The 20,566-nt window shown below is 40.2% G+C and overlaps 1 protein-coding gene across 1 annotated transcript in view; it reads right to left on the bottom strand.

Annotated features, from left to right (window-relative positions):
* Positions 1 to 12,215, bottom strand: part of calcr (calcitonin receptor) — a 91,316-nt gene extending 79,101 nt beyond the window's left edge. The window contains exon 1 of the mRNA XM_080442243.1: positions 11,764 to 12,215. The gene's annotated coding sequence lies outside the window, so the exon portion shown is untranslated. The remainder of the gene's footprint in view (positions 1 to 11,763) is intronic.
* Between the last annotated feature and the right edge of the window lie 8,351 nt (positions 12,216 to 20,566).

Genomic DNA, 20,566 nt, shown 5'->3' with positions numbered 1-20,566 from the left:
GAACCCTAGAATTCCTTTTTCTGAGGGGAACATTAGCCAAAAATAGCAGCTCACATTGTGAGCTTGTAGATCGGCTATTTTAGCAAAGAGGTTTGATGTAGAGGGAAAAGGAGCAGATCAAGTAGGCTACGTACAATTATTTAGGGTTTAAGTGGTTAACTGTCTGAAAATACACATCAACATGAATCCAACAGTGATGATATTGCTGTCAAGTCTATGAAGCTATCTATGAAATCTATGAAAAAGTTTAATCTGCACACAATGTTATACAATAAGTAGTGGGGGTCCCTGCTTCATCTCAGCTAAGGGGTCCTTGGCCTGGAAAACGTTGAAGACCCCTGCATTAGGGCATTAAATGAGACATATAATTGTGCGCTTGTTATGAGCTTGTAGATCTGCCATTTTTTTATTATAATAACACCTGTGTGTGTGTGTGTGTGTGTGTGTGTGTGTGTGTGTGTGTGTGTGTGGGGGGGGGGGGGTCCTGACAACCGGACAGCGTGGATACCAGCCTGCAGACACCAGTAGCAGGTATGTCTTGTGTTATTGTATTGTATTGTGTTGTATTGTATTATATCACATCTTGTATTTCATTTCTAACGCTTACTGGTCCATTTGGTTCCAGAGCAAAATTTCCATTTAGGATCAATATATTTGTAAGTCAAGCTTTTCACACATGAATGCAATAAAAATCCATTCTCATGACATCGGCATTTTATGAGCAAAACGTCACATTTGTCTGCTTATTGCAGTACACCAACCTCACCATGTCAAATGTACTTCTGTGTGCAAGACGGTGTACAGACGGAATAAATAATTCAGATTTTATGTGTGATGTTCAAAATAGACTGATGAAAATCTAATATTTTATATGTACATATCCTTTTTGCATTCAGGGCCTGCTGCTTGTCCTCTGACGAACAGATGTACATCTCGTTTCTCCTTTCACACCAGAGAGCACCTACCAGGCGCCTACACTCATCCCAGCCACCTAGTAGATGTTTTGGAGCAGGACGTTATGTGACGTTGTCCCTGCCTCTCCTCAAGCCTAAATGCACCCCCAACCCCACATAATTATGACTGACATGGTTTTATGGCTGTAGGAACAGTGTGTGATTGCAGGAACAACATGAGAAACATTATTCTACCAATCACATAGTAAAATCCTCAGTGTTAAACTATAAGTGTGTGTTTAATTGTAACCCAGTGTACCTGTAACGGGTGCATTTGGTTACATTTGTACACTCTTGGTTAAATTAACACGGAGGATTTTACGGTGTGAAGCTGATGAAAATAATACACATCACATGCCTTGCATTTGAGTTCAACTTTGGTGAAACATGAATTTTGCCAAGGCAGGCTTGGCCAGAACCTCCATCCAAATTTGATGATGGAGAGGGCCATTATATTTCCACACTGACTCCAGAGAGCCACATTGCATATACTGTCGGGCAGTCACCTCTTATCTCCATATTTTAACTTTTTTCGTAAATTGATGCTGTACTTCGCCATTCTATGTCACACAAAAGTAGCAAAAATAGCCAATCTACAAGCTACATTGGACACAAAAAAGACAATAATATTGTAATACTAGTCACTAATATAGACTGAAGTAATTAAAGCGGGTCATGTTTGCATGTTTGGAATTGTAACAGCTTAAATCAATCAGTATTCTGATATTAAGTGAACAGTATACATGACTGTTACCATAGCCTTGTATTGGTGCATTTGTCTCCAGGGGGATACACCACAAATGAGCCAAGCTATCACGCCAGTGTATTTGAATAAATTAATAGGCTTGTATTTGTATTTGCAGTCAGATCACCTTACCACTATTTTTTTGGGAAAAGACAAGACGACTAATAACAGAACTAATGCAAAACATGGTTATCAATTATGTAGTAATTGATAACCATGTAGGTTATTCATACTGAAATGTTGTATTATAATACTGTATATTGAATTTTCCCCTCTGGGAGTCAATAAAGGTGCACCTTATGTTATCATATAATTGTGTCTTGAAATATAAATCTGTAATTCACTGCTATACATTTTACAAATATACAAGTTAATGAGCTGTGTTCTGACCTGAAAGGTTAACATGATGGGAACATAGATTGAAAAAGCAATTTCTACAATGCACATACAGTAAGTAAAGAGACCAACAAATATTTTGTTTTGTACTAAGAATGTTGAAAACCAAATCAATTATCAGTACCAGATTAATAAGGCTAACATCCTCTAGGTCAGTGGTTCTCAAACTGGGGGTCGGGACACCCAGGGGATCCCCAAATTATTTTGGGGGGTCCCCAGATGATTAAAAGAAACCCCCCCCCCCTATTCTGGGGGGAACATTTGCAGAAAATAGCAGATCTACAAGCCAACAACACGTGCTGCAACCCCTTGTGGGCATGTAGATCTGCTCTGTTGAAAATAGCCAATCTTCAAGCCAACAACACAGCGCTGCGACACGTGGGCTTGTAGATCGGCTATTTTCGGTTAATAGGTTTGGTGTAGAGGGGAAAAAAGAGCAGACAAAGTACTGAGGGTTAATGTCTGAAAATACACATTAGCATGACTCAAACATATGAATAGAAAAGATATGTAAACAGATAAAGAATATTATATATATTTCCACAACACTGATGAGTGCTGTAAAACAAGTCTATGAAGCTATCTATGAAATGAATGAGTTTAATCTGCAACTCAATTGAATTTTTACTACAATATGTAGTGGGGGTCCCTGCTTCATCTCTCTCTCAGCTAAGGGGTCCTTGGTCTGAAAAACAGAGAAAAAAACACCTTGCATTTGTGAGCTTGTAGATCGGCTATTTTCACAATGTTTGCCTCTTTCTTAGGTCATATTTGACAATTTGTATAGTTTTATTTTATAATATTATAATATTTTTTATAGTATAGTTTTTTTTTACTTTTTTCGATTTAGAGGTATTAAAAAGGTCTTAAAAGTCCTTAAACTATCACTTTAGAAATGTGAAGATACCCTGTATACGCTTATACTGTATTTGACTGACTGACTGACTGACTGACTGACTGACTGACTGTACCAGGGAAATTAGGGCACAGCAGGTGAACATACTTAGAGGTAATCGGCGCACTGCACAGAGACCGAGGAGTTTTATTTATTTTAAATGTATATTCAAAATAATTAAGTAGAACAATTTCAACGGCACAAATTAGAGCACAAGCACAAAGAATGAGATTTTTTTATACAGGGGCCAGTTTCGAATTGCAGCCACCTATAAGTGCTCTTTTAGAGCGGTTTTATAGATAGATATATCTGTCCATCTGTCTAACATTGATGTAGCCATAATGTTATATTATAATCATGTATATATATATATATATATATAAATATATACTCAAGTACTGCACTTAATTTACAATTACAATTACAATTTTGAGGTATTTTTACTTTACTGGAGTATTTCCAGTTTGCAGTACTTTTACTTCTACTCCACTACATCTCAGAGGCAAATATTGTACTTTCACTCCACTACAATTATTTGAAAACTTTAGTTAGGCCTACAAGTTACTTTGCAGATATACATTATTATATTATAAAACCATAAGTTAAACATTTAAGCCCTATTGTATACATAATGGTGCCACCTGCTGGATTGTGTAATAACTGCAGCCCACGGGAAGGGGTGGGGGGCTGATTTACACGCGACACACTGTTTTTGCAAGTGAGCTAGCCTCAGACTGGACAAAAATACGTCACAAATGACACGCGGCCACAAGCTGAAAAAGAGGAGTCACACATGTGTAGAAATCAGATCCACAAGCGTAATTTGTGCGTCACTTGTAAAAGGCAATCCACAAGCTGAAAAGGAGGAGTCACACATGTGTAGAAATGAGATCCACAAGCGTAATTTGTGCGTCACTTGTAAAAAGCTATCCACACATGTGTACACAAAAACTCGTAGTTACAGAGCACGATTTTTTTTACTTGCAGATACCAGAAAACACGAGTGAAGCAGTCAAAACATTTGTGAATTCATTTGCGAGTTATTAGCCATAAAGATTATTTGCCAGGTGTAAATTACAAAGTTGGAGAGGGAGGAATTGGACATTATTGCGCACATGTGAAGTTCGTGCTTCACTTGTAAAAAGCAGGCGACAAATGTGCAAAAAATAACTACAGAGCTTGACTTTTTACAGAGCTTGATTTTAAATTTACAATGCTGATTTTTTTGTGTGATCACAGTACAGAATACAAGAGACGAATGCATAATATTTGCGACATTAAAAAATATACGACTGACGAATGCATAATATTTGCAAGGTTCAATATAAATACGAGTGACGAATGCAAAATATTTGCGAGGTTAGAAAAAATCTTTGCAGATAATAAAGTCCAATATTATCTTCCATAGGTGGTAGCAAGATAGAGGGAGAGAATGAGGGGAGATACTGAAACATCTGGGAGTGTTTCTGTGTGTGTGTGTGTGTGTGTGTGTGTGTGTGTGTGTGTGTGTGTGTGTGTGTGTGTGTGTGTGTGTGTGTGTGTGCCTGAGTGTCTGAGCTCTCAACGGATATTAACACAGTGTGGCTGTGTGTGGATTGTTCCAAAGTGAAGGAAAAAAAACATAATTCATATCTATGTTATGTTTTTTGTTATTTTCTACAGTTAAGGCCTCACAGCTTGGTGATTATTAGTTAGTGATATCTCTCAACTCAATGGATTAACTGTAAACATCAAGTACAGCTGGTGCACTATTCTGTCCTCATTATAAAAACATAATCTCTTAGACTTGTTATGAAAAAAGGAACGTGTGGACATTTTAGATAAAATAACAAAATATTAATATACAATTTGTCTTAAAATCTCCAGAAAATAAAAATAACATCTAACTTCGCCCCAGTACAGTGTGTGCATTCATGTAATATCCAGTGTAATTGTTACAGATTAGATACAGAGTTCCTACAGTGTGCCAACACTATGTATTCCACACTTCCATTGTATACAATAAACTTCAATTGTGTACAATGGAAGCACATGCATAATGTGAATGGAATGTTCCACTGGATACATGAAGTGCATCCTGGATTCCTCTTCGCCTTGCCTGCTTGTTGTTAACTAGTTGTACGAACTCTTGTTTTATTATTGTATTGTTTTATTGGATCTTGTTTAGTCGATACACTTATTTGTTTTAGCTCTTGCTCATTTGATTTTGCTATTTGTCTCATCTGTTTAAGAAAGTAGGTAGCTGATATAATGCCCTTTTACCTTAGCGCTAGGTATACTCTTGGTTGCTTGTTTTAGCAGAAAATGCACTTAGGACTTCTGGTGATTAGTAGTTTCGTTCCCTACCTATGTTGAATGCACTTATTGTAAGTCGCTTTGGATAACAGCGTCTGCTAAATGACTGTAATGGAATGTAATGTGCAGTAATACAGCTGTTATGCTACACACAATGCGGGGTATTACAGTTTGCATGCTGCATAGAATTGACAGCATTATGGCACTTTGTACTGCACAAAATGCACAATATGGAAACTATAATACTGCATTCTCCAGGATTAAATTAAATGTTAAATTCATATTTAAACAGCTTTAAAGGAGGCTTATGTGAGTTACCAGTTTTCAGGATTGGTTTATCTCAAAGGTGAATCACATGAAATAAAAGCCGATCATAGTGTTGCCATCCATTAAAAAAAAACACACACACGTCTGTGAGAGCCAGGATACCACTGCCAGAAAATGTCCTCGCTTCTCCAAATACTGCCATTAGAGTCCAAGAACTCATAAATGATTATCTTTTGAGCTTAAAGGATCTACACCATGAATTAAATTTTTTTTTTTAATATTTAATATCATATGGTGTATGTCCCTCAAACCTTTTTCAAAAGGTTTGAGCCTAAATCATCACTCAGATATACTCATCCCAAGTCAATTGTCTCTGGCTTATACAGCACTTTCAGCTGCAATACCAAAACGTCCTCTTGGGCAGGGGGGGGGCTACTGAGCAATTCTGTCTGGCCAGCATCAATGCAATGGCAATGCAAGTGATGTCACTTGCATTGCCATTCTGAAATGGCCTGTTCAGACACGCCCATTCTGAAAATCTCTGAAATGAGAATGAATGACTGAATGTTAAAAAAAAATATTTTTTGGGGTACAAGAGACACTGGGGAGCCCAAAAAATACTAAAAACCAAAATAAAAATGAAATTCATGGTGTAGACCCTTTAAATTCGGGCCCACACACTACCCTTTAGAACAAAAATAATGGCGAGGTGATGTGGAAGCACACGTCTCGTGGCCACACTAACAACCCCTTATTATTTCAGATACAGTAGGGCACATTCTATCGATCAAGGAAGTAGGGGAGCACGTTTTTGCCATTTGCCGTGCAGCTTGCAGCCTCTTGAGTGGCAGGGCCGCCAATTGACTCCGTGTTCGCAGGGGTAAGGGAGATGTGAGGGCAGGATGTATCACTGTAACACTGTTGTCTAGCGTGCACTATGAAAACTCATGCTTCCTTGAAAGCAACGACAACTTCATTCAACTGAATAGAGCAAATCCTGATAAGCCACAGACTGTGAAAACAATCAAGAGGAGTTGAACACGTAAAAACATGTCATCATCATTTCTCTCTCCGTATCTTTCTCTCGCTCTCGCTCTCTCTCTCTCTGTCTCTCTCTCTCTCTCTCTCTCTCTCCCTCTCCATCATTCCCCCCTTTCTCTCTCTCTCCCTCTCCTTCTATCATACACACACTCCTTATAGCCATCCATTCTATTCTAGCACCACCTATTGATGCAAGCAATTCGTGTATGGATGCTATCACTGCAAACCCCTACAGTGCTGTTTGTTCCTGACGTTTTGAGATCTTTGCAGCCAGTCCATAAATGTCATGTGTATCGAATTTCCAGCGTGTTTGTTTAACGAGCAGAAGTACAAATCTTTTTCTTTTTTTTTTGCAAGGTTCTAGTAATCCAACTAAACTGCTCGCACCCACCAACCACCTGCATATTTTGTCAACAGCTTTCAGGGGGTTGAGAAAACTGGCAGAGATATCTCAACCAAATAAAGTTTTATGACAACAGATTTTCTTGTCCTGGGAAAGAAAAAGAAAAAAAACTCACGGATGAGCAAGTAAAGTTCACATCTGAGTCGTGTGGAGAATTGGGCGTGGAAATCTGAACTACATGAACAATAAATGAAAAATGTCTTTAACGAGCTGAATGTCCCACAGCTGAGACGTTCATTTTGCAACGCTTCATAAGCATAACGATCCTACAACCAGTCCAGCATGGGCAATAATGTTCTGCTAAGCCAACTTTACTGTCCCCCAATAGTCTATAAAATTCTTTACGACATTTACAGAGATCTACTACTGTGTAGACTACTGGTTCTAAAAAGTGGAGTCCGGGGACTCCCAGGGCTCCTTAGGGGGGTTCCAGGGGCTCCCCAGCTAAATGAAGAACATTTCAAGCACTTATATATATATATATGCCCTATCTTATGTTTCAGCTATTCAAAAATAGCAGCTCTACAAGGGCACAATGTGAAGTGCTGTGAACTTGTAGATCTGTTATTTTCTAAAAATGGGGGTCCATGGCACAGAATCGTCCCTGGCACTAAATACATATCACTTTGGGGGGTCCTTGACATGAAGATGTTCGAGAAGCACTGCTGTAGACAGTAAACATTACGAGCTGGCCAGATGCATGGAGAATGGAGATGACTGGAGACTGAGAGATGGAGGGCTCGTCTGAGGACGACGCGGAGAGATAGAGATTGACAAGACCATTGGTTCTCAAAGTGAAGTCCGGGGACCCCCAGGGGTCTTTGGGGGGGGGGGGGGGGGGTTCCAGGGGGTCCCCAGTAAAATGTGTTAATATAGCATCACAATCATTTTAACCACTTTAACCTTTTATACTTTGGCTATTAAAAAATAGCAGATCTACAAGCTCACAGCACGGCACCAAGTGCCGCGCTATGAGCTTGTAGATCTGCTATTCTTTCTGTGCACGTACATGTGTGTGTCTAATTTGCATTTCCTTCTCTCAGGGCAATTGCCTCAGTGCCGGAAGATTAAAGGGGATCTGCTATTCTTTAAATATAACTTTGAATATATATATATATTTTTAAAGCGAACATTTGAAACTCAAATCTTTGCTTCTGGGGTGGTCCCTGGAACAAAATATTTTGAGATGAGGGGGGGGGGGATCCACGGCCAAATACATATCATTTTGGGGGTCCTTGACATGAAAAGGTTTGAGAACCACTGGACTAGACAACATTACTGAGATCTACTACCGCAGCGATGCTTACAGAGAGCTCCTGTCTATCTGAACAAGCAGTGTGAATCGTGGAAGCCATGACCTCTGGCACCACAGTAGTCTGTTATTTTGTAATGGGAAAAGGATAAGCCACACCCTTGGACCTGTCCTAATCTGATACATGGCTCGCTATAGCATCGGAACTCCAAACATTCATCTGTGACATTTCAATCCGCGTCCACGATCCTGCCTGGGTTCTCAGAACAACTTTAAAAACTGGTTCTGGGTCTGTCTAGCAAGCTTTGCAAAGGAGCCAATATAACAGTAATATGTGCTATGACAGTAAAAATACGATAATCATCTGGCTGGCATGAAAAAGCATGGGGTCAAAGGTGAGGGCCTTTACACATTGACAACTTGGATCGTGTAAAAAGTTAGATTCCATGCTTATTACCTCTGCTGATAGAGCTGTAGGCACATAAGTATGTTGAATTTGTCGATTTTGACAAATTGTCTGTCTGTCTGTCTGTCTGTCTGTCTGTCTGTCTGTCTGTCTGTCAGACAGACAGTGACATTTAGGGCTATGCTATGCATGAATAAAACATGGTCCATTATTCTGATCAATACAAAGAATAATAGCCGGCTCTGAGATGTTCCACTGACCTCACCTGCATCATAACTCAGCTAGATGACATGTATTGCATGTATACTGCAGGGGTGTGTGTGTGTGTGTGTGTGTGTGTGTGTGTGTGTGTGTGTGTGTGTGTGTGTGTGTGTGTGTGTGTGTGTGTGTGTGTGTGTGTGTGTGTGTGTGTGTGTGTGTGTGTGTGTGTGTGTGTGTACGTGCGTGCGTGCGTGGGTCTGTGCACGTACATGTGTGTGTCAAATTTGCATTTCCTTCTCTCAGGGCAATTGCCTCAGTGCCGGAAGATTAAAGGGGTATTGCACTGAAAACCTCACATTATGCAATGCATGAAGGGGGCACGAGAATGCCACTAATTGCTCCCATCGTTCATTTCATTGACCCCATTCATTAGGGGTTACCAAACATTTCCCCGGACAGCCAGAAACCACTTAAGTCTGAAAGGTATTTTTTGAATTTGAGGTACTATGCCCCTCAAAAGGCCCGGCTTTTATCTCATCTTTTCATGATTTTTCTCATCTTGTGTACCTCTATCGCTACCATTCCCTTCAGATGGGAAGCAGAATTGCCACATGCTTCATGTCTGCTCTGACAGACAGAGCATTGGATGATGAATGGACAACTTGACTCTGAAATTCAGAGAGCGGCCAAAAGTGTTGCCAAGCGTGCTCACTTCACTGCAGGGGTGCTTCTGCTAAATCGCTCTATCTGTCTGCATTTCTCTCTTGCTTTCTGTCCGCCTGTTGTCTGTCGGTCAGTCTCACTCTCTGGTGCCATGATGTGAATCTCTCTCCCTCTCTGTACTCATACTATGTCATACGTCTGCCAACGTTTTCCTTGCTCTGTACAGCACTGTGAGTTTGCGGCAGCCCTCCTTTCACTGCCTGATGTTTGCAATTAACTCCATACAAATCCCTCTGATGACACCACAAGGCATTAGCCATGAAAAACAAAATGTTAAATAAACCCTACAAAATCCCCAAAGAAGAATCCTAATTTCACAAGGCCAAATTCTCTTACAGTATGTCTCACTTTCCACCCACTTTCTGCCCCTGTTCAGAATCAAACCTTAGGCAGGCCGCATTCAGCAGTGAATTGAGGTTATTTTTCTTTCCGGCTCAGGGGCTGACAGGCACATGAAGGAATGCTGATTCCCCCTTCTGCCAATATGCACACATAATCAATATGTGGTTGAATGCCGAGGGTGGTTCGAAACGTTGTCAAAAATTATCACGGAAAAGGCGAACTGCTGGCAGGAGGAAGAATCAGAAACTGAGCAGAATAATCTGCTTAGTTTTATTCTCTGCAGGTTACTCACTCACTATGATAGGCTACTGTCATTGGTGCAGTACAAGAAAGTCAAATGGTACTGTATACTGTGTGTGTGTGTGTGTGTGTGTGTGTGTGTGTGTGTGTGTGTGTGTGTGTGTGTGTGTGTGTGTGTGTGTGTGTGTGTGTGTGTGTGTGTGTGTGTGTGTGTGTGTGTGTGTGTGTGTACTTGTGTGCTTGTGTGCTTATAGGCTACCTGTATATCTTTTTTTAAGAAGCTGTGTGCCCTGTGTGGGTATACATGCGAGTGCATGTGTATGCATATCTTCATAGCACACACTTACGCATCCCCATCCCCACAGCTGCAAAAAAGGACATTTACAACGGCTACACATTTTTTTTAATCTAAAAATGTGCATCATATGGGCTAATATAGGAATTAGGATATAGGATTCTGATGGAAAGTCACCGCCGCAAAAACAGGTTCCCTCTGCATATCTTAGGCTACTGTAAACAGATGATTTTTGCTTTAGGACAGTGGTTCTCAACCAGTGGTCCTGGGACCACCAGTGGTCTTTGAGGAGGTTCCAGGTGGTCCCCAGCTAAATGATGGAGAGTTGGTAATCAAATGGACCCTTATAGATCTTTAACTCTTGAGAGGGTAAAATGAAACCAAATGGAACCGCAAGGTTTCATTTTACACTCTCAAGAGTTAAATTATTGTTCAACATCTGCATTACTTAATTTATGAGAAGTCTACACAATTAGAGAATGTAGAAGAATTGTTATTTTGATCAACGTTTGCCTGTATTAATCTCTCCTATGGTACCAACATCAATACAGCATGGAATTGTGGACAAAATCGTATCCAACGATAACAAAATGTTCTAAGTTTTGGGGTCTGAAAGGCTGAATCTCATCAAATGGTGGTCCGTGGCTCAAATGCCGAATAAATAATGGACCTTGATGTGAAAGGGGTTGAAAACCACTGCTTTAGGAGTCTCTAAAAGAGAATGTTACAGTAATTAACACATTTAGAATGCCTTAGCGAGAGGCGAAGAAATCGAGAGAAATAATTCTTTCCTGACTATATAGCCTACAGGTAAGTAAATTGATAGTTATATGGAAGCCATAATCAAAAACAATCAAAACCCACTTAATAGGCTACTTTAAAAGCCCAAAGAAAATATTTTAGAATAAATGTTAAATCATGTAGACTATAGGCTACTTCACATTCTATGCGTTCCTACCTTAATTCCCTCCATTGTTCAATTGAATCCCTGTTTAGATTTGGGAACCCAACAGGAGGATTTAAATCTATTTATAGCCACAGATAAATAACAATTGGAAAGGTCAATGTCTATTTATTTCGCGTCTACAGACGCACACACCCAAAGATCTGCATTTTCTCATCAGACAAAGGTGCAAATGAAGAAAATAAATAATCGAAAAGCACGTAAAATAAATAATAAAAATACAAATAAAGAAGTAGCCCATGGCCGTTGGCCAGCATAGACAATTTGTCTCATTGATGGCTGCACACAGCTCAAGAAAGTTAGAAAGCATTTTTTTTTTTTTTAAGAATCAATCGAAAATCTTACCTTGAGCCTTATAGAAACTGAAATTCCACTATTTCAAATGTTGTTCAACACAGAAGAACACGATGCTGCCTTCTGGAGCTTCCTCCGAAACTCATGTTCATCATCATCGTCCGTCCGGGGCTATTTAATGCGGTGACCATACACAAGTTTTTTTTCCCGTCCATGGATATAAAAAAAATCACATTAAAATCAATCAAGTGATTCGACCGTCTTCATTTGCCGAGGCAACACCTACTTTTTTTTTTACGAGCGCAATTATATGAGCGGTGCGCGCTTTATTGGCGCGTTGGTAACGAGTAGTGCGCCCGTCGGTGGCCGTTTGCTCTGTCTAGCTGTGACAGTTCTGATGATGACTACCCGCACGGTAATCCAAATGCATCTCTTACAGCCTCCCGTTTCACAGAGAGAGAGAGAGAGCTATACGGTGGCGGATCGTGAGCTCCTCCTTGGCTTGCGACCGCTCTTCTTATCAGTCTGTTAAAGACACAGCGTGGAAAGCCAAGTAAACGCCAAGTCTCGCCGGTGCCAATGACGCTCCAGCCTCCACCAGACTTTTTAAGTATAATAAGACTGGACCAGACTGCTGGTGCGCGTTTTGTTTTTGTGATCAAAGGGTGTTTTCTTTGGATTTCTTTCAATTGTAGATGAACATTAACAGGCTATTGTATGAGACTGTCCTTCTTGAGCTTGTAAAGATGGCCATGCCTAATGAAAAGAGATGAAAGAATCATCATGATCATCATCATCAGTCATTATAGGGTGAATATGAAGAATGCTACTGAGTTATCTATAATGTATTTATGTTTTACACATTGTCATTTATAGCTTTGTAGGCTAATTGACAGACACTGCAAATCATGCAAATTAATTTTGACTTACAAAAAGAATTATCTTGCCAAAGGCTGTATTTTAGAACAGATGAAAAAATATGGTGAAAATGAATAGCTGAATATTTTTCATCATCATCATCATTCTCATCATCATCATCATCATCATCATCATCATTTCATCATCAACATTATTTATAATAATAGTTCTTCATTTCAATAGTTCTAAGTTAAAAACAAAAAAAAGTATTTAACTTTAGGGAGAGCACATTTGGTTCAAATTACATTCTTGGTTTCACTGTGCATCAATTCAGTCCAACTGTACAGTCAGGATCTGATTACAGTACAATTAGACCTGGAACATTGGGTGATAATGTTTAATGATCAATTATGATGATGATGAACCCTGTAGAAAACTAGCAGGAGTCCTGTGGACTGTACCTATCACTGTCATAGACATCAGTGTAATCAGGCAAGCATCAGTTCACTTCCTAAAGATGTTGGCAAACTTTTTAACTTCACCATAATAACAAATCAGCATCGTTATAGACAAAAGAAGCATCAGCATGTTAAACAAATCACAAAGTTAAGATAATACAGTTCTCCAAACTAGACCAGACATAATCAGGCAAGCATCAGTTCACTTCCTAAAGATGTTGGCAAACTTTTTAACTTCACCATAATAACAAATCAGCATCGTTATAGACAAAAGAAGCATCAGCATGTTAAACAAATCACAAAGTTAAGATAATACAGTTCTCCAAACTAGACCAGCGACTGATGTCAGATTTTTGGGTCCTATATCCTGAATAGCCCACAGATCACTGATGCTTTGACTTTGAAAAAGTGCCACTTCAATTCTAATCGATTTGAAAAACTTAGATTTGATTAATTGAATTAATTAATCAATTTTAAAAATAGAAAATTCAAAATGAGCCTGTCTACAATCTTACAATGCATGCAACGCCTTGTGAGCTTATAGAGCCACTGTATTTTTGATTTTGTTCTTTCTTAAAGGTATATTTCACTTTCAAAAAAACTTTTGGTCATTTTATCGTCTACTCAGGCTTTTGTGAGCCCCCCAGACCGTTTTTAAGTTGCTTGATTCAGTATTTAAATATTCATTTTATCAGACACGCCCCCTTCCTATACAAACCCATTATAACTTCAAACTCAATTTTTATGTTAGATTCGTCAAAAACACCCGTCCTTGGTTCTGGTGACTCACCCTGCCCTCCTAATACGCGAGGGGGCCGTGTTTTTTCGATAACTTTTTTCATTTATTTTTTATATTTTTTTGGGAAAATGAAAAAAATGTAATACTTAAAAAAAATATATAAAATAAATGAAAAAAGTTATCGAAAAAACACGGCCCCCTCACGTATTAGGAGGGCAGGGTGAGTCAGCAGAACCAAGGACGGGTGTTTTTGATGAATCTAACAGGTTAAAAATGGAGTTTGAAGTTATAATGGGTTTGTATAGAAAGGGGGCGTGTCTGATAAAATGATCATCAAATATCTAAATACTAAATCAAGTCTTAAAAACGGTCTGGGGGGCTCACAAAAGCCTGAGTAGACGATAAAATGACCCAAAGTTTTTTTGAAAGTGAAATATCCCTTTAAGGCTATAATGCCCAAATCAGGTTAAAAGTGGTTCAAAATCAGGACACATGGGCTGCATAATTGCAGATAGCGATGTCATCACAAAAGGCAAATAATGGCCAATATATCGGCCAGTCTGACTCTACTCAAAACGTAGAGAGAAGGAACGATATACACATAGCCTACATATCAAAAAAGTTGTGAACATAATCACATTTCATTTTTTTAGGGCGGGGACAAAAACTAATATAACAAGAAAGCACCATCACATTTTGACATTTATTCAGGCAGGCTCCTTTCAAGTTTTCCCAAAGATGTTATATTGTCCATACCAGTGAGATCAAACAACCTTTGTTTTAGTCAAAGAAACGGTGACAGTAAAAGACAGAAATTCATATCACTGAGAATGTGAACACATTTTTCTGTCCACAAGGAATGGCAATTTGGGATTTTCCTTTGATGTGGCAGTTACATTGTTTGATGCTTGGTAAATAGACAACATCTGTGAAATAGTCACCATGGGAGGTACTTAGTAAAATAATATAAAATGTGTCTTGATTCGTATTTTCTGCAGCTTTCTTTTTGCACTTAATTACACTAAAACATATCCAGGTGTTTGTCTGGATGTGTCATCCAGAATTTGCAGCTCATCTGTCTTCTTCGTGTGCACGCACGCACGCACGCACACACACACACACACACACACACACACACACACACACACACACACACACACACACACACACACACACACACAGAGGGAGAAGGGGGTTTGTTGGGCATGAAGCTGCATTTTTATAACATATTACAGTGAAATGCCTGATGGAGATCAAGGGACGGGTAAAAGAGATCCTTCCCCCATTGTGATGATGACACATTCACATCCGAATGAAGACAATATTATAGGGTCTTTTATTTCCTGCCTCAAAGGGCTCCCCCCCCCCCCTCCTTCCGAACCTTCCCTCCTCCCAAATTGTCCATTACTGTTGACTGAGGCAGTGTCTTTAAATGCACAATCCAACCTACAGTAAGTCACTCTCAGTATGCAACACCGCAGGAAGCTGTCACCCTGAGCCCTCGTCATCAGCATGTCGATTCAGACCGGTTGGCCATGTCTGAAATGATGTGGAGGCAGAGAGTGTTCAGGGGTGTAGGCTATATATGTGACAAAATGGAAGTCTTTAAAAAAGGAAAGAAAGAAAAAATAGAAAATTATACTTGTAATGGCAATGATGAAAGGAGAAAGCAGGACAGAATGATGCATGATATGACGATGAGATAATGAAGAATGTGATGATGCGTTGTGTTTAATGACTGGGTGGTGTTGTCCTTCCACAGTATGCTGTTGTTGGACTGCAACTAAGGAATGAGTCACATCAAAGAGACGGATAAAGATATATTCAAAAAGTTCGTTATTCCAAATTACAAATCCTCCTTAGACAAATTTTCTTGGAATCAACGACAAATCACTGTCTACCTTTCCCGGTATCATAATTTATTTTAGTATAGAGTGCGTTAGTGCGTATGATGCTGGGATTGGACATTGAATATGTGATAGATATATGTCATCAACAGGATGACCTGTACCAGCTGACCTTTGACTCTGAAAGGTGCATATTTATACATTTGACTCTGGACAGGAAATCATGCACCTTCAAACTAAACTCAACAGTGTAAACATTGGATCATGTTTATCATTGAAAGGCATCAACCAAATAATTATGACAAAACTGAGATTTACAAGTGGCTCTGCAAGGTTTTTTAAGTATTGTTTTTTTCCATTATCTCCAAAAAGCTCTTATCTATGCATCTATTTTTGTTCGATTTACTTCTGTCCTCAAAAGGATCTTGTTATGAATGATAGAACTTGGATAAAAAAAGGATACAAATGGTAGCAATTGTATTTCTTAGGGAAGGGAGACCCATTGGCGCATCACATACAGTATGATGATATCCGTGTAACATTTTAGATATTGCAGTTTAGATTATGTATACTGAAGCATTTTGACCGGAATCAAATTACATGCCGTTTTTTTTTTTTTTTTTTGCACAACACAGCATGATAATCATACAGTAAAATGTGACACAACTCAGCAACTATGGTCATCCTGCAGCTGCACACTTCATCTTACCAGGTCTGAGGAATGAGGTGAGGTGTTTGCTGCTCTCTCCATCATCACTCATGGCATACTATTAGCCCCGTTTGGAACGTCACTCTCCACGATAGCTCCGAGATGAGGTCCTGCTGTCTCGGGTCCCGGCAGAGGTAGAGTCCGTCCAAATGCACCGAAGATCACCTTTTTCGCAACTTGGTATCCAAAAAGGAAAGGTAGTCCGAGACACCTACAGATGTTTGCAATTTCGCCGGAAACCGACAGGGTTGAAAAAAAAAACTTTTAAATCGCTTATTTAGTCAGCCTGTGCCATATATTTTCCCATTCAACCCAAGAACCCCCGACGGCAGGTGCCAGTATACTGCTCCCGATTCAGCTACAATGGGAAAACATGGCACAGGCTGACTAAATAAGTGATTTAAACGATTTTTTCAACCACAGCGGTTAAATTTTACTTTGCGTCAAAATTGCAAACATCTGTAGGTGTCTCGGATTACCTTTACTTTTTGGATATGATGTTGCGAAGAAGGTGATCTTTACTGCCTTTGGACGGACTCAACCTACACCGGAAACCGCCGGAACCCTACACAGCTGAACCTCATCTCGGAGCTATCGTGGAGAGTGAGGTTCCAAACGGGGCTAGGCATACTAATAGGTTACACAGCTTGGCCTACAGCAGCCTAATTTATATTTTCGTCGTACAGTATGACTGTTGCTTGCCGCAGATAACTGACTTTTGGCTTTTCACTTAAAAATCAGTTTGAAGTATAAATTAGGCTTTAGAATGTAACTCCCCTAGCTTCAACCATAGAAACCAGATTAGAAGCCACATGACTCCTGACTCCTCATCCTCTTTCAATCAAAGTTATTGAGAACCAGTGGTGGAAAAAGTACTCGACCCCAGTACTTGAGTGTTGAGTCAAAGTACTATACGTACTCGCACATAGCCAGGGATGCATTGGTCATGGGATGTGGTAACACGCCGTCCCACCAGTCTATTGAGAAGAAGCACTCACACTCACATGCATTGATTAAAAACAACCTTTAAATTCACACCTGTCACACCAGCGTGAACTAACATAGGGATGAGCCTAGATGCATATCAATTGTCCATTGTGTGACCTGTAGTGTAGGTGTTAAGCGACGTGCGCCTGACGTCTTTATAATAGTGAGCTGTGGCGTTCCGCAAGGAAGCATACTAGGGCCTTTACTGTTCCTAATATATGTAAACGACGTCATGACATGACATCAGCTGGTGACTGCAACTTGTTCTTGTTTGCGGATGACTCGGCTCCGCTGGTCTCGGACAGGAACAAGTTGCAGGTTGAAAAAGCCCTTAGCTCTGAACTCTGCAAGCGTACTCAACTAATCTGCAACTGGCTCGCTAATAACAAACTATCATTACACCTGGGTAAAACTGAATCCATTCTCTTTGGGGCCAAAACCGGCAAGGCCGACAGCTCCACAATAAAAGTGGGTGACAATGTTATCACAAGAAAAGAGGAAATTACCTACCATTCCATTTAAGAGGCAAATCTTTCCAGTGATAAATTGGCAACTAAAGTAATCAAAAAAGTCAACCAAAGAACAATATGTTTGTACAGGATCTCCTCTCTGTTCAGTAAGAATACATTGAGGACTCTAACAGGAGCACTCATCCAAGGTCACGTCGACTATGCATGCGCCTCATGGTACCATAGCACCACAAAGGCCTTAAAAACAAGGCTCCAGACATCCCAAAACAAACTGGTAGGCTACTTCTTGGCCTTATATCTACAACTCATTTAACCCCTGCTCACTATGCTAGGGTCGGATGGCTCAGGGTAGAGGAAAGAGTACAGCAACTTGCAATGAGCCTGGTCTACAAGATACGCTACACCACAAAGACACCCATGTACCTGTCAAACTACTTCACAAACGTCAATGAAGTCCACAATCACAACACCAGAGGGAGCTCTGCTAATCACGTTCAACCCAGATTTGGCTCAAACAAGGGGTTAAATTCGTTCTCCTGCTATGCCGCAAAAATGTGGAACGCCCTACCAACAGTGAACAGTCGTAAAGGAGCGTAAATCCCTACTCTCCTTCAAAACCGCTCTAAAAGAGTGATACAGGTGGCTGCAATTAGTAGAGTATATTTGTCTGTCATTAAATGTGTCGATGAATTGAGTACAAAGGACCCCAATGGAAACAAGCCATAGGCTTTCTTGGCTTTAAAATCCTCTTAGTGGACCTTGTATTGAAGTGTACTTTCCTGTGCTTTAGTCAATTTCTTGAGTGGTGCCTGCAGCGCTTCTACAAGTCAGCCTGTCTGTCTGTCTGTATGAGCACAGCATAAACAGCTGCAGCTGATTGTAACACAAAGCAGCAGCTAATTACATTAATTAAACACAAACAGGGGGCACAGTGCTCACATGCAGCACTCAAAGAAATGCACACACACAGGCCGGCACTGCCCGAGTGCATACAAACACACACACACACACACACACACACACACACACACACACACACACACACACACACACACACACACACGTTACATAGTGCAGCTTTAATACCAATTTTGACATTTCCCCCCCAAATGTAAAGTTTTTCTAGACATTTTCAGAAAACAACAATAATAGTGAAAATAGCATATCTACAAGCTCACAATGAGTTGCATCGTGACGTGAGCTGGTAAATCCGCTATTTTCACTATATTTGAAATAGGGCTTAAAATGTATTGAATATTTTATTGACATTTTGCAAGTACAGCCGTACAACAAATAAAATAAAATAAACGGATGAGACACAAAAAAGCCACAGGCTTGTTTCCATTGTGGACAAACAAGAACAGTACTCGAGTAAATGTACTTCATTACTGTCCACCACTGTTGAGAACACAATTGTATGTTCTCTCCTGGTACAAGCCTGCCTGGCGTGCTGACTGTGAACTGTCACGACAACTGAGAGTACATGGGCTCTGGCTCACTCGGTCCATGGACCAGACGTCAGAATGTCTGCCTTGATTTACTGTGGTAATCAGTGAAGAAAGATTGCTGTGCACCTCTCATTTGCATACAGAACACACCCTGCTTATTCAGAGACTCTTTTGCGGTTCTACAGTTCCGCTCCCCTGGGTGGGTGTGGGGGGGGTGGTGCCCACAGTTGGTTTGGCCTGCCCAAATCTATATGTTTTTAAAATCGCTTTATTAAACAGCAAATTCAATTGTGCCGTTGTGTTCACCTGGCAGGTCTGCGGAGAAATGTCTTTAACCTTTGGTAATGGAAGCTGGTAATGGAAGTGTGCAAGCAGCAAAGGAGAATGTCGGCCAGGCTTTAGATTGAAATCTTTATTATTTTTCTTCGCCTTTTTATTGTGTAAAAAAAAGATGTATCTGCTTCCGATGGAAAAAGGGACACCTGTATTCATACGTTCGGCTCAGATCATTATTAATCTTCCTCACTATGATTGGAGAGAATTGTGGTACATTTGGAGGAGGGCAAAGGCAATAGATCTATCTTCAACAATGAGTCATATAGATCCACACACTGTGATTATTTACAAATGGAAAATGCACATGACTACCCATAGTAAACAGTATCAAGGTCGTCTGTGGGCGACAGATAAAGTTTAGTCAATATTTGACAATGTTTAGGTAGGCTGTACTCAGAAAGCAAATGGGAAACTATATCATTGTTATTCAAATGAGGAGCAGCAAGAAAAATTAACCTTCAGGCCACACAAATTATTCTAACACCAAAACAGCAGAAAGATATTTTTTTAATTACATTAGGTCTTCAGGTGCAGCATAGGTGGGTGAAGAAACATGATTATTACTACACACACACGCACGCACACACGCACGCACGCACGCACTCACACACACACACACACACACACACACGCACTCACACACACACACGCACACACACACACACACACACACACACACACACACACACACACACACACACACACACACACACACACACACACACACACACACACACACACACACACATTCCCTAAAGACATACTGACTCAAGTGGGTTTCTCTCAATTTGGAATCTGTACCAGTTATGCCCTCGTCAACATCTCCATCACAGTTATGGAGCTGTTGGAGTCATGTCAGCATATTTCAGTCAAGTGGCATCAGCAGCCAGACAGACAGACATTGAAGTGCAGCCCACTGAGTCCAGTCTATATCCGTCATACACACATCTACGTACTCCAGGATGAGAGGGTGAGATGGCGATGGAGAGGAGACAAGAGGCC

The sequence above is a fragment of the Gymnoscopelus braueri genome (genome assembly GCF_963280865.1).
Source record: "Gymnoscopelus braueri genome assembly, chromosome: 11".
NCBI lineage: Eukaryota > Metazoa > Chordata > Actinopteri > Myctophiformes > Myctophidae > Gymnoscopelus > Gymnoscopelus braueri.
Note: the sequence above shows the minus strand (reverse complement) of the source record. Positions and strands in the feature narration are given on the sequence as shown.